The sequence below is a fragment of the Carassius auratus genome, chromosome 20 (genome assembly GCF_003368295.1).
Source record: "Carassius auratus strain Wakin chromosome 20, ASM336829v1, whole genome shotgun sequence".
Taxonomy (NCBI): domain Eukaryota; kingdom Metazoa; phylum Chordata; class Actinopteri; order Cypriniformes; family Cyprinidae; genus Carassius; species Carassius auratus.
Genome location: NC_039262.1, coordinates 2,686,748 through 2,704,515, shown reverse-complemented (window position 1 = coordinate 2,704,515; position 17,768 = coordinate 2,686,748). Strand labels below are relative to the sequence as shown.

At 36.5% G+C, this 17,768-nt stretch overlaps 1 pseudogene; it reads left to right on the top strand.

The window, feature by feature from the left end:
• Positions 1-7,642: 7,642 nt before the first annotated feature.
• On the top strand, positions 7,643-17,369 carry LOC113120540 (glycerophosphocholine phosphodiesterase GPCPD1-like; annotated as a pseudogene).
• Positions 17,370-17,768: the final 399 nt, after the last annotated feature.

Sequence of the window (17,768 nt, the reverse complement as noted above, 5' to 3'; positions counted from 1 at the left end):
TAATGTAACATAGAAGGTAATGGAGCCCTTTATAAATTGTCGTGTATCTTTAGAAATAAATAATGGACAACAGAGTCTTTAAACGCCTCAGATGTGAAGTTATTCGCTGTCAAAGTGACGCCAAAATGAATGGGAGTCAATGGGAATGCTAACGCAAGTGAAGTTCTGCTAAAAGATGGCAGCCCCCACCCGACTTCAACTTCCGGTCGAGTTCCTTGCCCCTTGCTTTGAACTCCCGAACTGACTCAAATGATTCGCGAAACCACTTTGAACTCCCGAACTGACTCAAATGATTCTGGACAGTGTTTTCTCTACTTCCTGTTGGCCTTGTGTAGCTAATCGTAGCTCCATGTAGCTGTTTTTATTTATTTATTTTTTTTCTCTAGAATCTTTATCTTGCTATCATTCTGTTTTTTTTTTTTGTGATAAATATAACTTAATTCACACCATATTTCTGATACTATCGAACAATCTTATCAGATTAATTTTGATCGTTCACTTTTATTTTATTTCCATGAGTGCAGGACACCTGCAAAGCGTTAGCACCCGTTAGATTGTCAATAGCGTTTTCATTCGAATGTATTGCTGTTTTCTTTTCTCCTCTCCTCTCTCTCGCTCCAGTTTTTCACAAGTTCATCAAACAACTGCAGTAAGAATATTTCATCAAGCACGGTGAGTAATGGCTTCTCCTTCTATTGTTATTTCCACCTCTTGCCACATGTACAGTTTATCTATCCCTGTCGCAGATGAGGGATTCACATGTGATAAATGCAGGGAAATAGTTAGGCTGACAGAGAAGATTTCAGAATTAGAGACACGCATCCAAACTATAATTGAGGACAGTAAGAATGTTAGGGCTCTAGATACAGCTTTGGATGCGTCTAGCTTTTATGGGGAAGTCGTGGCCTAATGGTTAGAGAGTCAAACTCGCAATCGAAAGGTGAGTTCGAGTCTCGGGCCGGCAGGAATTGTAGGTGGGGGGAGTGCATATACAGTGCTTTCTCCACCTTCAATACCACGACTTAGGTGCCCTTGAGCACGGCACCGAACCCCCAACTGCTCCCCGGGCGCCGCAGCATAAATGGCTGCCCACTGTTCCTGGTGTGTGTTCACAGTGTGTGTGTGTTCATTGCTCTGTGTGTGTGCACTTCGGATGAGTTAAATGCAGAGCACGGATTCTCTGAATATGGGTCACCATATTTGGCTGAATGTCACTTTAACTAGCTTAGGGATTCCTACATTGTTCTGTTCCGGAAACAGAGCCCCTGCAGCAGGGCAACTGGGTGACAGTGAAGCAGCGTAGTCGTGGGTCAAAACACCGCTCTTCTGTTCCGATCAATACATTAAACAGGTTCTCCCCACTCATGCACCCACTGAGAAACCTGATGAAAGTGCTCTAGTTATTTGTGATTCTATTGTACGGAACGTGAATATAGAATCAAATGTTTACCGGGAGCCAGAGCGCCTGACATCTTAGCAAATTTAAAAGTGCTGGCTAATGCTAAACGTAAATACAGTAAGATTGTTATTCATGCTGGCGCTAATGATGTTCAACTTTGCCAGCCACATCATTAGAAGAATGGCATCTACACTAGAAAGGATCTGTACAGCCCTGAAAGACAGTGGAGATCAGGACAATTACAGCTCCAGATACAGATCCCCTGTAAAGACCTTGTCCCAGACAACTACCAGGACAAGACCACAAAAAAACAGATGATTCTTCTGCACAATCTGACTTTGCTGCAGCCTGGAATTGAACTACTGGTTTCGTCTGGTCACAGGAGAACTGGCCCCCCAACTGAGCCTGGTTTCTCCCAAGGTTTTTTTCTCCATTCTGTCACCGATGGAGTTTTGGTTCCTAGCCACTGTCGCCTCTGGCTTACTTAGTTGGGGTTACTTCATCTACAGCGATATCGTTGATTGCAAATAAATGCACAGACACTATTTAAACTGAACAGAGATGACATAGCTGAATTCAATGATGAACTGCCTTTAACTGTCATTTTGCATTACTGACACACTGTTTTCCTAATAGTCTAGATGGAAATAGGGGTCCACGCGCACCCCCTGGCTTTTTTTTATGCCACCTGATTTTTTTAAATCCTTAAAGTGTCTATTTTCATAATCTGCCAGGTGCCAAGCTGAAATAATGTCCCAAAGGGTTCTTTTTTAACCCTTTGCTGCACCCGACCGGACCCGAAAAATCTAAAAGTGATATAGAAAGAGGCATAACATTAGAAGTAAACAACATACAGAGACAAATGAACACATTCTCCCATACAATTCTGACCCCAGGAATTTAATGGAATGGTTATTTTTGACATTTGACAACATATTGACCTTATTTCTGGACAAAAATAGCAAAAAATGGCCAAAGATATGTAGAGGATCAACTATTTTTTCGTTTTCTCAAGCGCATAGGGTGATTTTTTTTTTTTTTTTTTAACATATTATTTCTTTATCATTTAAGTGTCTATTATAAGATTAAATTGGGTACCAAGCTGAAATAATGTCCAAAATGCTTAATTTTTAACCCTTTGCACCAAACCCGAAAAATCTAAATATGATTTAAAGTGGCATAACTTTTGATGTAACCAACTCACAGAGACAAAACTCATATTTCAATGGAATCTGTTCACAAATATCCCTCATGTGGTATGGTGAACTGATGTCTTTACAGAGTCTCATATCTCATATACTGTTAAGATATGAAAGCTTCTCGCTTGCCCTCCCCACCGGCATGTGTTGAGTGTTGTAAAATTACCATACTCATTAGTATGGTAGTTTATACCATATATATATATATATACCATTATAGTTTCAAATACTTACTGAAATTTTTCCAAAAGAGAGAGCAGTGGGAGATGGCGATCTGCAGGTACCAACCGACGACCCACAACTGCAAAGCCCCAAAATTCAAAAACTTGCAGTTTATGCTCAGTTAACTTTTTGGACCATTTTTTGTTTTTTATTTATTTATTTATTTATTTTATTTATTTAAGCTAATTTGCTTTGTTTTGTTAACTTCAAAAGTAAAACTATTATAAATATCTTCAGGTTCAGGATAGGTGAAGTAAAAGGTTCAAATAAACCCTATTTCAGCCTGTTAAGTATAATAAAATGCTGTCAAATGAACTTTTTTTTGCTCTTTTTGACCACAGATGGTCAAGATGTTATAAAACATGACAAATAACAATTTCTGGGGTCAGAATTGTATTGAAAAATGTGTCCATTTGTCTCTGCAAGTTGGTTACATCCAAAGTTATGCCACTTTAAATCATATTTAGATTTTTCGGGTTTGGTGCAAAGGGTTAAAAATTAAGCATTTTGGACATTATTTCAGCTTGGTACCCAATTTAATCTTATAATAGACACTTGAATGATAAAGAAATAATATGTTGTGGGAAAAAAATCACCCCATGCGCTTGAGAAAACGAAAAATTAGTTGATCCTCTACACATCTTTGTCCATTTTTTTGCTATTTTTGTCCAGAAATAAGGTCAATATGTTGTCAAATGTCAGAAATAACCATTCCATTAAATTCCTGGGGTCAGAATTGTATGGGAGAATGTGTTCATTTGTCTCTGTATGTTGTTTACTTCTAATGTTATGCCTCTTTCTATATCACTTTTAGATTTTTCGGGTTCCGGTCGGGTGCAGCAAAGGGTTAAAAAAGAACCCTTTGGGACATTATTTCAGCTTGGCACCTGGCAGATTATGAAAATAGACACTTTTAAAAAAATCTGGTGGCATATTAAAGCTGGGGGGTGCGCGTGGACCCCTATTTCCATCTAGACTATAATGAATGTTGTTCAGTTGCTTTGACACAATGTATCGTGTTTAAAGCGCTATATAAATAAAGGTGACTTGACTATAAATATCACACATTTTTATAGACTAACTATTATACCATTTCATAGAATTGACCATAAATGCTTATTATTAAAACTTTGATAAAGTTGGCCTTTCAACTTAAGTCTCTTGAAACAGAACAAAATTAAGATTGAAATAAGCCCTCTGGCTTGTCCTTGTTATTCAATTACATGAATACCAGTCTAATTCTAATTCAGTGAACAGTCTGCATCAATTAGTCTTAAAAATGCCAATGGGAGCATTCAGAGTGAATCACACCACTTGTTCATGTAAATGAATGTGAACTGTATTTAATCAGATCTCTCATTTCTATTTTCTGTTCCTTTTTTATGTTGTGGTTATTCCTTTGTGTGAGACCTACAACAAAAAGTGCATGGGATGAACAAAGTGAACATACTTTTGTTTCTGTTATTCAATGTATGTTTGGACCTCCAGTTGCATTTGAATGTTTGCATGCATAGTTTGAAGCCTCCTCTGCTTGCCCCACTCACAATAATTGAAATGGGAAGGTCACACGTAAAGGCTTATCATCAACATCTAGTGTCTGATGTGCAAATGAAGCAAACCGCATGCAGTCCTGAAGTGCAAATGGCCTCTGAATGATGTCGGATCCATTATAATGGCATCTGATCTACATTAAAAAACTTATGATGTGTTCCACCCTGGCAGAGTCTCTGTCTTTGATTGATGATGACATTAAGCATGGTAGCCTATCTGCTGGATATATACAAATTAAGAGTTTGATTAAGGGTTTTAAAGTAATTACTTTTTTTATGGCAAGAAAAAAACATGAAACAAATCAGCGTGAAAGTCAAACTCTTTTACTTGTATACCAATACATATATAAAAAAATACTAAAAATATAAATTATTTGGAGAATTGCTTATATAGGAAGATTCTGTATTGGTTCATCTGTGGAGAAGTGGGATATAAAATGTCACAACATCCAAAAGACTTTAAACTGTGTCAGCTTGTACTTCAATTTTTTGCAGAATTGAAAATCCATCAAAATTTGCTTATTCACAAAATGAAGTTCTGTGCATTTCTCTGCAAAGATAAAAAAGAGCAAATCAGCTTTAATAAAATTGCTTAAAATGTTGATGTTCCAACTCTCTCAACATTACAGACCTTGGTGAAGAAACACCCAAAGAGACAACTTTTCAAACTAGTACTCTACTAACAGGATAGGACTTTTGGGGCTGATGTGTTGAAGATCAAACACTTTTTCTGAAAATTCAAGGTGTTTCTCAGCTTTTTACTGGGATGGCATAAGTGAATGCTGATGCCTTGAATTAATCATCACAGCATCTTCTCAACCTACTCTGAAACGCTACTGAACTCTGAATACATTAGATGTACTTTAGTTTAAAGGCCACAAACCACGACTCTTCATCTTTACACTCATTATCTCTAGGAAAAAAAGATGAATGAATGTCGCAAACATATGCATAAATTGATAGACTACAGGCTACACTGCAGTCTATGAATTGAGTGCATTATTACCATCATTCCCCTGGGTGGAGCTCTTCCATCCCCATCTACAATCTGAAATCTTTAGCATGATTATGAGTTTTTCATACTAGAACCACAACAACCTCTTAGAAAAGTTTATGTTCACCAAGACTGCAATAATTTGTGACATTAATACAATTTAAAATGACTTTTGAAATATATATATATATATATATATATATATATATATATATATATATATATATATATACTTTCTTGTATATATATAGGTAGGCCTATGTGAAAGTAAAATGCTTATTCAGACAGAAAACCCCCTTAATCACATTTCCCAACATATTTCCTGAACAGGTCTTGACATGTTGAAAAATAAAACTCAGTGTTCTTTATGACATGACCACAGTTGTTGTTGTTCAGAGTTCTCACTTTTTCTCCTTCCTTAAAAATAGAAGCATAAAATAAGCAAGAAAAACCATACTGGGAAGAGCAATCTAAAAAGCCTCATTATATTTATTTTCTTTTGCATGTTTTGGGGGGTGGAATTAGCACTGTACTAATTCACCATTTAAAACCAGTTATAGACACACACTTTATTCATAATATGTCTATTATCTTATCCACAGACGAGGGCAAGCAGCGGGAGGGTGAAAACATGATACAAGAGAGAAAGGGTGTACTCACACTAGGCACGGTTGCCATGAACCGGGCCCGAGTACGATTGTCCCCCCTCCCCCTCTGTCCTGCACTCACATATAGATATGTATATATAGCGTTTCAGCATTCGTGCCGCAGCACGCTTACGTCATTATGGTGCGACGGTTTCGGGATAAACAGGAAGAGTGGCGCTCTCTGAACGCAATGGAGTACATCGCTCTGTTTTCTTTGTGGATAATTTTGTGTCGTTTGGTCCACAGCCCTCTCACAGCCTGTTGTTAAACAGATGTGTCGCCTTAGTGGCGCGAAAATTTTCGCGTAATCGCGCTGCTCGTATGAGGATGTTTGCAAGGTACCAGCTGAAGTGCAGCAAGGACTTTGCAGTTTTTAGTTTTTATGCGTTTTGCACCTCTGCCGTAGACCAAAGCGACCCTTTCCCTGCCATGTTGGTTTTGGAGCGTCGCAAAACCGTGACGCAACGCGTCCTTTTCCGTGCTCCTGCACGGTTAGCGCTCACACTGCATGCGAACCGCGCCCGAGTCCAACTGAACCGTGCCCGGTCCACCTCTTCCAAGCGGGCCAGGGCCGGCCAATCGAGCCGCGCCCGGGCACGATTCGGAGCACTCACACGAGTCAAACGAACCGCGCTTTGGTGGTCAAACGCACCCGGGCACGGTTCAAACTGGCTAGTGTGAGTACACCCAAAGAGCCTGATTCGTTAAATATTTATAATCCTGCAGTCCCATTCATTCAGTTGTGCTAAGCACTGTCGAATACACACCATTCACCATTCTGGGAGCAATAGCCCTAGCTCTTTCCAAAGACCAATTGTACTTACTCTCAATGGCTCACGTGGGAACAGGAAAAGCTACCAGTGGTGGCAAACATAAAGAAATCAAGGACACAGCAAAACTTTATTACTGAAGATATGGTTTATCTTGTTGAACTTTCTCACCCTATTGAGTGAGAAAGTGAGACTGACCTCTGTTACACAATACAGAGTTGCAGAATGTGTTCAGTCCTGCTGAGGCACCACATTACGCAACCAGTTAATTCTGCTGAAAGGCAGGCCAGAGAAATCAATAGTCTCCTGATTTTACAGTAAAGGTTTGTCTGACCTTGCCACCCTTTTTGATTTCACACACATATACTATTAAACATTAATTAAAAATAATGATTGGCTTGTTACTTTGAGTGCACTTAACTTAATCTGTTTGGTTTATTTATTGGTTTATAAGCCATAATATTAATACAGCCTAGTGTAAAGAAGTCCTCTGACCCTGTTCAGACAGCTAAAAGTATCAAAGTTTTCAAATTTAATGGTTATACGCCCAACAGTGAATTTATTTTTCTGCAAGTATGCTCTCAATATAAAAAAGCCCACTAGTAGCTTAACACTCTTCATTAACATACAGTGCCATTAAAATCTCTGATATAGATTATTTATTTATTTTAAAGAATTGTTATTCAGTAAAAAAAAAAAAAAAGTTTAATAATTGATTTAATATTAATTACTAAATTTGATTGCATCGTGATCATATCATCTTACGCCAATGAACTTCATGAACTCCATCCATACAAGTCCCGCCCATCGAGCGTCAAACACTTCTTCCGCCAATCATATGTGACCAGAAAACGCAGAGAGGCGGAGTCGAGTTGATCCATTCGAGCCCTCCCTTCACTTTATTTCCTAAAACAAAGTGATTTGCTCACCGCTCATTTTTATTCTCAATTTAGCACATTTTATAACATAAATGAGAGACGTAAAACTTGAATTAACGTCGATACATTTCTTTTAAGAAATGGTTCACAGCTAACAGTGTTGCATTGACGAGGTTGCGGAGATCCGCGTGCATGTAAACATGGGCACGTCAGCGCGCGGTTAACGTTTCCCGGTACCGCCGTACTAAATTATGGATATTTGTCTTTAAACTCAGGTAAATATCATTTTATCATGTTTTTAATCGCTATATTGGCGGGACTCGACACTGAATGTACGCCATACATTTTGTTTTACGCTACACATATTTACGTTTTTGCTCCGCAAATAATGGTTGCGTCTTAAAACCTAGTGTGCTCCCTTTCTAGATAACTTTTAGAGCGTAACAGTGTTTTCTATGTAGATATCTTGCTATGTTTTGAGCAATACCCTTGGAAACCGGGTGTTGTTACTGACAGAAACCGGCTGAAGCCGGTTCAGACCGTGTTGTTTTTGCTTCCACTCAAACAGTGGAGTTTCATGAAACGTGGTGAAAGCTAACATTACTTTCTTAAGATCACATTTAGATTCAAGGATCTGACATAACTTACCATTAATTCCCTTTCTAATATTGTGTCTAGCAGTGGTAAAAAAATATCTCGCTTTATGTTTAGGGCGTGTAATTGAAATACATGTATAATGTAACGGATTCTTAGAAGGGGCTTTAAAAGTGCACAGCAGGTATCAGACCACTGGGCGAATCCAGATCAGCTGATGCTGCTAACATGGCTTAGGTTTGTTTTGCACCGGGCATCAGATGTGTTTCTTTTCATTTGTGTTTTAGGTCTCTTCATTCTCTTCTCCTTCTGCCTGAGTGTCAGTCATGGACAGCAGTAAAGTCACTCTGACAGTCAGAGGGACCACAGAACTGGGTAAGAGGAAAGATTAAATACAAGCAGCCTATAATAAGACAGTGTACAACTTTCATTAATAAGTTATTAACAAATATTACAACAGCCATAAAATGTATTTGTTTATCTGTTGACAGAAAGCTTTTTTTTTAGAAACTTACTTATTGTGTAATTTTAAAAAGATTTATTAATAAAAGCAATCAAGACAATCTAATTCAACTAGTATAAATGTGACATTTTGGAATGTTTTCTGATGCTATGACTATATATTTTTTACAATTTAACCAAACTAATTGTAATTATTAATATTGCTATTGTTATTAATTTAAATATAAATGTATATTTTGGTTATTAAATAAAATGATTGTAAAATATTTAAATGTTAAAAATGGTAATAGTTGAATTTGGCATAGATATTGTAAATAAATAAAAATATTTAAAAATGTGCTAATGCTATTAATAAAGAAATGTATGACAAAAAAAAAACCTCACCTTTAAAAGTGTATTTTTGCTATAGTAGTGATATAGAAATGAAAAATGCAAGAAATGTTTAGGTAATAATAAGAATTATCAAGTTATTTTAACCATGCATGATTGCATCACAAATTTAGCCTGCATCTATATTTATTATTTGGCAAATGTTGACATGATAAATATGATAGTGTTGAAAGGAATGTCATCTTTGTGCACTCTATGACCTGGAGACACATTCCTTTGCCTACCACAAATAAGAGGGTTATTAAACTATATTTTGTTTCTATAACAGGCGAGGTGATCGCAGTGGTTGGCAGTTGTAAAACCCTGGGTGGCTGGTGTCATCAAAAAGCTGTGACCCTGCAGCCAGAAGAGGAGGATGGGTACATGTGCAATGTCATCTTATGTTTGTCTTCCAGTGCACGCACACTTACCCTTGACCCATATATTTATCTTCTGTGTCTCGTCTCACCCCAGCACCTTGTGGAGAACAACTGTTGAGGTTCCTAGAGGAGATGAAACCAAATATCGCTATTTCAAGGGATTCATTTTGGAATCCAAGGTGAGATTTACTTTGCCTAGTAAACAAACATGAGAGAAGTGATACCTAAAAGGTTCACAGTTAACCTTTAAAGCCCCAATGTTGAACAGATTACCCAATACCTTTAAAGTGCAGCCTTAGCATGTATATTTATTTATAGGTGTTGTTGTTTACAATTCTTTTGGGGTCCATACAAACTGTACAGATTCAAAAACGTCAGACGTGGGTAGTGGAATAGTGAAAAAGCGAAAGGCCTTGAGACATGTTTTTTAAAACTTAAACTTATTGAACTTGTTCGCTTGCTTTTTTATAATGGCGGGTCATGCGCAAGTCATTTCCCAACTGGTCAAACACGTCTGTCTAGCACATGTTTACACAGAAAAATGATAGAAAAGCAGTACTGTGGAACTGTGTGAATGGCCTCTTGAAGGCACTTCATAATCTATGCACTGTCTGTTGTTTGTGATGTACATTTGTGATTTTTCAGCATTTTTCAACATTTGTTTTATTATACATGTATGACTGTAGATTTTCACATGTGGGATATGTGGTTTTTTTAACGTATTTTTAATGTTCCTCAGAGGCTTTCTTTTTAATTCTCAGGGTGCAAATGATTCAGTGTTATAGAGTTTTAGTTGTTGAAGTCCTTCCGTGTGAGTGTGTGGGGTTTCCAGGTCATTCTCCTCACAGCTGTTAATCTCTTTTGGCTGAATTCCACTCATTTCTTGGTACTTTTCTTTTGTTTGTTTTCCCGGAGAATGACATTTCTGGAACAGAGCCCCTCCTAATGTGCTGTGTCTTTTATACATAATGTTTACATGTCAGATGTCTCCCAGACAGAAATAGTCTTTTAGAATTTAGAACGAAAATATATATTTTTTTATTTGGAATCAATATTTAGGGAAGTATTATCAGAAAAGTTAGCTTATTTGAGGTGGTAAGTACAAGGATTTCCAAAGCTTTTTTTAATGTATAAAAATAACTCTAGTTAAACACTGTGAAAAATGCCAATGTGTTTCTTCTGACTAATCAGTCCACTTTTCAGATGTCAACCACCTGGCTGGCTGGCAGAAAGTGGTGACTATATCTCATTCTTTTTTCGGGAGCGAGACTTTGGTTCGAATGGCCAAAGTAGGCTTTGTTTTTTCCAAAATCTGTCCGTAATCTTAACCCCCATTTGGAATTACAGAATGCAGGTGGGCCATGTCAAGTCATAGTCAATAGATGGGAGACCCATCAGCTGCCACGCTCATTGAGTCCCTCAGGTATCTGATCCCAGAATAGTCCACATGTATAATGCAACCTGTAGACTCCTTCCTTCATTCTTATTACATTCTGATCAGTTTGTCCCCTTTAACTCTAAGCGTGAATTATTAATACATGCTGAATTCAGATTTTTTTAAAGACTACATGAAACTTTCACAACAAATTTTACAAATTAAGGACACTATTGGAAAGTAATGTGGGACTTAATCTCTCAGAACATTACTATACTTTAAAGTGGCCATAATTATTGTTGGTTATTTATTTATTTTTTCCTACCCACATTATTTTCTTATTTTCCTCACTGTATTATGCACAATAAGACCAGTAAAATAAAAAATAAAAAGTAAACCCTATTTACTCATCTTAAAGGACCCCTGCAAAGAACGAGATGGGGCCCCTCCCACCAGCAGTGATGTCATGTACGAAAAGTTATTGTGCACCTGCTGAAAGTATACTACTGAGTCTGTCTCACCCATTTACATGGCTAACTGATTTATCAGTCATGAATGTGGTGAATTATCATAGCATTGATGCATTTCATGTAGGCTAATGGCCAACATGTTTCAAACACTCCCCTACATAAGACTCGCTTACTGTTTAAAAAAAAAAACGACACTATACTCTACTGAATCCTTCACGCTCTTCAAACATTTTGGTGCACCGAGTCTTTGACTGCAGCTTGTCAATGTTGGGAGCGCGGGGAATCGTAATACTTAATGCTAAACTGGAGAGTCTTCTTTCTTGTAACATTGTGCACTGGATAAATGTCTTAATCACTTTTAATTTCAAGAATGAGCGATTAATTGCATGACAAAGTATGTCTTGCTTGTATGATCAACCAGCGTTGGTATATGACTAAATTACGAATAACAGTTGGGAATATGTTGCGAATATGGAAACATTTGGATTTGTTCCGAAAAAGAGAGAGGCTTCAGTTTCCCTTTAAAATAATTCGTTTTTGGCTTGACGTTTATATAGCCTAAATACTGTTAAATACAAAGGATTTGTTGTGGAGGGAAGGGAATAAAATAGCCTGTGTTTATTATGTGTATTATGTTGACTCTCATATTTTTTGACGCTATAAAGAGATAACGCCAACCATTTTTTCTACTCAAACCGGTTTCAGAACAGTAATAATACAGAGACACATGAACAGAAACTGGTAAAATATTGATTCTGCTCAGAGTGAACCAATTCTCTCTCTCTCTCTCTCTCTCTCTCTCTCTCTCTCTCTCTCTCTCTCTCTCTCTGTCTCGTTAATTAATTTTGAGCACAAATTTGTTTTCTCGTTTTACTAAATTGTGTACACGATAGGCCTATTACTAAATCTTAGCCAGAATTTTAGTTGAATCAAATCAACGAACAAGTTATTATATCATGTGCATAATTTACTTAAAACGAGGCAACAAGTTAGTAAGTTGTGTGCATGATTTAGTGAAACGAGGGAACAAATTATAATGTGCGCATGCTTTACTATTTGTTTTTCCCCTGCATGCCAAATGTGGGGCTTAATAAATGAGCCACTTTAAGCATAAAATATCCACTGCGATTTAAGGTGCAGTTGTTTTAGAAGTTTATGACAGGTGAAATGTAAGAAAAATGAGATTTTCCACGGTTGTTTTAGAACATTAAGCCCGCTGCACTGCACTCACTCATCTTTGCGCTCACGTCTTGCATCTTTTGCCAGTGTCTTGAAGCACTGCCTTTTAGAATGTCCTGCGACAGGGCCCCCACACACTAAATAAAGGCTTATGGTCTTATTGTGCATAAATCATTGATGCGTGTTCTAAAGAAGATAATAAAAATGTGATTTCATGTTGTCTTTAATGTCATGGACAGATGTAATGTCAATAAAAGCCACTTAAGAAAATCTAATGGAACCTAATTATTAGAAACCATAACATTTAGTGGGCTATTATTCCTCTTGGCCAAACAAAGTGAAGCAGTTTTCACTGGCGCATTTTTGGGTTTACAAGCAACCCTTTTTCTTTTGACTTCCAATATAGCCACTTTACAATTGTTGGGCTTAATTCTTTAAAGAATTGTGTTTTTTTTTTAAATTGTGTTAAATTTTAATAGTTGATTTTTACATTAGAAGCTACGTTAAAAAGATTTATTTATTTCTTCATTTAAATGCACAACAGACATTTTTCCTTGATTTTATTTTCTAATATTTACATGAATTATTTTGAGTAAATTTGAATGGAAAATTGCTTTTAACGCTTATTTACATGCACAGCACACTTTTTATTTCTTTGAAATAAGTTTTTTTTAATAATTTCTTTAATTATCTTGTTTATTTTTACATTAACAACAACAGTAAAATGTATTTTAAAGCATACATGCTTTTAACACTTGTTTTTACATGCACAACACAATTAACACACATGCATGTCACAAACTATGCAAAACATCTGTATCTATATATATATATAATTATTTCTTCATTTTTTACTAGACAGGATCCATAGTTTTAATCATGTATCTGTTTGCTCCAGATGTAATGTGTTAAGTGCTTTAAAAGTTTGTCAGAATTTCTTTGTGTAGCCACAAATCAGTTTCCTTGTATGGTAATGCTTGCTGGTGATGCATTTAGATTTTTGTTATTTAACTTTTGCCAACCAAGTATTAATCTATTATAATTATATTTATTGTCACTCATAAATTCTAACATGCCTGTATGATATAAGGCTACAAACGTGTAGAGCTCCATCCAGTACAGAGGAAACTGAACACTTGTTTTATCTGTATATTTTGATTGTTTAAGAAACAAACCAGAAAATGAATGTGTCATGGTGGTGGTGTCTGTTTACTCTGTACAGGTGGTGACTCGAACCTTTTGTAGATGTGTAGCAGGAGCGGTTGACCTTCCATATTAAATTTTGTTATGTGTTGCAGAATCTGAGCTGCTGATTGACGATGGACATTTTGGAGTCCATAGTAAGTTTGATAATTTAAACTAGATAAATGTTTTAATGCAAAACAAAAAAAAAACATCATGCTATCTTACTTAAACATGCAAATAAAAATTATTTGATCTACAGATGGCATTGAGTGTGTGGACTCTGGCTGGTTGACGTGCCAGACAGAAATTCGTCTCAGGCTGCATTACTCTGTGAAAACTCCAGTGTCTATTACCAAGAAAAAGTTTAAGACATCACGCTTCAGGTAATATCCTTCAGTACAGAATACATATTTATCTCAAGGTCAGTCAGTCACAGGGTCCTTAGACGTATGTTCTAAAAAAAAAAATCACTAGTCAAATTGATATGTTAAATAGTGGGATGCAAAATATTGCAATATTCTTTTCAAGTCAAGCACTATACATTATTATAGACCAAGTACAACATTTTTATTTTTATTTTCAAATTCTTCTTGTACTGTTTTGATGCCTGATTTCCTGAAAGAATATGAAAAAAAAATAATTCATATACTTTAGATTGAAGCTGATGCTGGAAGGTATCGAGGAGGAAGAAGAGGAAAGCCCTCATCATGGCATAAGATGACCTCTACACTGGAGACCAGTATGATCAGTGACAGTGGATATAGGTCTCGTCATTCCCAGCCAGAATGTGGATATGCCCTTGAACCTTCCCGGTGGACCGAATACAGTATTCACACCATGGACCCCGACAACCTAGAGCTCACCTTTGAGTTCTTTGAGGTACAGAAATCTTTGGTATTGTTTAGTAGGAAGATTTTGTCCATAATTGCATCACAAAGCACTTTGATGTTGTTTTGAAGTATATTTTGCATGAATCCTTTCGGTGACTTATGATTGTTACGTCACGTCTTTGTTGTTTAGGAGGAGCTGAGTGAGGCCGTGGTTCAGGGTGATGTCCATCCTGGTCACGTGGGCACCGCAATCCTCTTGTCCTCCTCTTTTAGGGATAGTGGTAAAGATCAGGGTGTGGTCACCCTACCCATCATGAGTCGGAATGCCAGACAAACTCTTGGAAAAGTCAGAGGTATAATCGGTACCACGATGCACTGTTCAAAGTCTAAACATCTCATTTATTTTACACCATAAAACTAACACACAGTCCTGCCACCCATGATAGTATCTGTTCTTTTACTGCATGCACACAAAATTTGCCTCTGTAAACATGTCACAGACTATGTAAATAGAGGGTGAAGTCACTAATGTTGGAAATATCCGCCCTGCTTGCATTGTTGCTAAGTACCTAGATAATGTGGTTATGATGCCATTCATTTACTGATGAGCTGATTTCATTAAATTTAAGCATTAAGTGTTGGCTTAAACATTGAATAAATGCTTTTATTCTTGATTGGATTTCAGTGGATTACTTGGTGACGCGTCCTATTCAAGACTTTCAGTGTGACATGAGTCAGTCTTTTGCCAAATACTGGAAGAAAAGGAGCCCTCTGGATGTTGGACACAGAGGAGCAGGAAGCACTCATGCTCACAAGTGAGTAGTAACAGTGTGGAGATATATATATACACCAGTTTAATTTTTATATTTATGTATGTGTGTGTGTGTGAGAGTGAATCATATTTGCAGATGTCTTGACTTGTACACACAAAGAAGAATATGAGACAGAATGTCACATTTTATTATTAGCTGTTTCAACACATACATGTTTTGCCAAATAAAAACCCAAGGACAGCACTTTTAGAGTTCATTCACTATTTAATGTGAGCATAAGTATTGGGACAGCTGAACTTAAGGCATATGGAAAAGATTAAAAGCTTATATTTAGTTGCAGATCCCTTGCATGCTATCAGAGCAGTGAGTCTGCAATCCATAGACATCATCAGACTCTTGGTCTTATGCTTTGAAATGCCTTCCCCGTCCCTTTTATGCACCCAATACTAACTGTTGCTTGTTTTGGGGAGTTTCTGTCTTTAGTCTCATCTTCAGCTGGTGAAATTAATGTTTGTTCGGATTTTAATCTGGAGATTGATTTAGGTAATCTAAGACTTTCCATTTCTTTTCCCTGATAAACTCCTTGACTGAACTCTCTGAGGAGTCTGGTGGCATTTTCTTGAATATTGGTAACCAAGATGGCTTTGTACCCTTCCAAATTCACTCTACTAATGTCATCGTACATTAAGTCATCGTTAAATTTGAGAGGGCCTGTTCCAGAGACAGCCATGCATGCCCATGCCATGACACCACCTCCACCAAGCTTTACAGATGAGCTTGTATGCTTAGGATCATTTACAGTTTGCTTTCCCATCACTTAGATAAAGGTTCATCTTTGTCTCATCGGTCCATAAAACATTTAAATAATAATAATAATAATAAATATAAGACTAATATTACAAACTGAATATAAGACCAAAACTTGTGTTAGTTTTACTTTACAGGTGACAAGTTTTTACAGTTTAACTTTTTTTTTTATTTTATTTTACTATTATTTGTATTATATTTTTATAATGATTATTATTATTTACATAGTAGTAGTCTACTACAAAATGAGGAGGAATATATGCTTTATTATCATGATAATAATGTCAGAATGCAAAAAAGGTTAACGGTCCTACAAATTAATATATTTTTTTTATTTAAATGATGTTTTTATTAACAAGATTCGGGAGGAGCGCATCAGATACTTAGCCTAATCAACACAGGTGGACCATAATCAAGTAATCAATCCCATAGTATAAATATCGCTGACTTACCTCTATCCATTGACTGTTTATCAGCATCCCTCCTCCACCCCATCTCCTCACTTTGAGTTCACTTTATAAATAGACGGGAAGGGAGTTACTCTAAGTTCGTGCCATTCCCGAGTTTTTTTTTTTTTTACACATGTTGCCTTTTAAAACAAGGTGTGTATTGGCTTGAATTTTTGCACAGCCTGTGTAACAAGATCTGTAGAAACTATAAAGCAGGAAAACCTTAGTTTATGATTACACAACAAGCATGCTTTTTGAAAGAGAAGTGCATGTTTAAAAAAGAAATTTGTTGCTGATGAAAATATGATTCTATTTCATTTCAGGCATCACAAGATCAGGGAAAACACAATTGCCTCATTTCTAAGTGCGGCCAACCACGTGAGTGTAAATAATGCAACTCAACCAAAAAATACATTGTTTTGTTATAGAAAATATAAGGTTAAAGCTTGTTTTTTCCACAGGGAGCTGCTTATGTAGAGTTTGATGTTCATCTCTCTAAAGATTTAGTTCCAGTTGTGTACCATGATCTCACCTGCTGTATTTCTACTAAAAAGGTATCAGTCACTTTTGGCTCCCATTATTTGACATTGAGAAGTCACTGTTTGTACAACTCATTTAGTGTCCTTCAGTATAGTAAACACTTATTAAAATTGCTAAACTAGAGGAAGAAAGATAATCTCTGTACTTATGCTTTACATTTCTTGTATCCTTTCATAGAAAACAGACAAGAACTCAATGTTACTGGTTGAAGTTCCTGTCAAAGATCTTACATTTGATCAACTTCAGCTTTTAAAAGTAAGGCTTATTTCAGATTCTTTTGCTGTGATCGATCGATGAAATGCAATTATCTCCACGCTGATATTGAGCTGAGTGTGAATGAATGCTTGGATTGATTTGTCACAAAAGTACAATACAAATGCATATCATTATATAACTACTTGTCAAACTAGTTGGTAGATTTAAGGACAGATTACTGTGCAGTGTTTTGTCTGTTATCCATAGTCAGGTTTCCTGAAGTAAAAGTCTAATTCAAAGTCTCCATAATGACATTTATTTTAGTGCTAAGAAATAAATAAAAATTCAAATACTTTTTTTTGCTGTAAATCAGTGTTGTGATTAATCTCAGATCTGATTATTTTTATTTAGGGCTTAGAATCCAAGCCTCTGTTGAACTGTATTGAGCTGAATAACAGTTAACTGTTAAATAGATAAAGATGATTGTTTTTTATGGTGGTT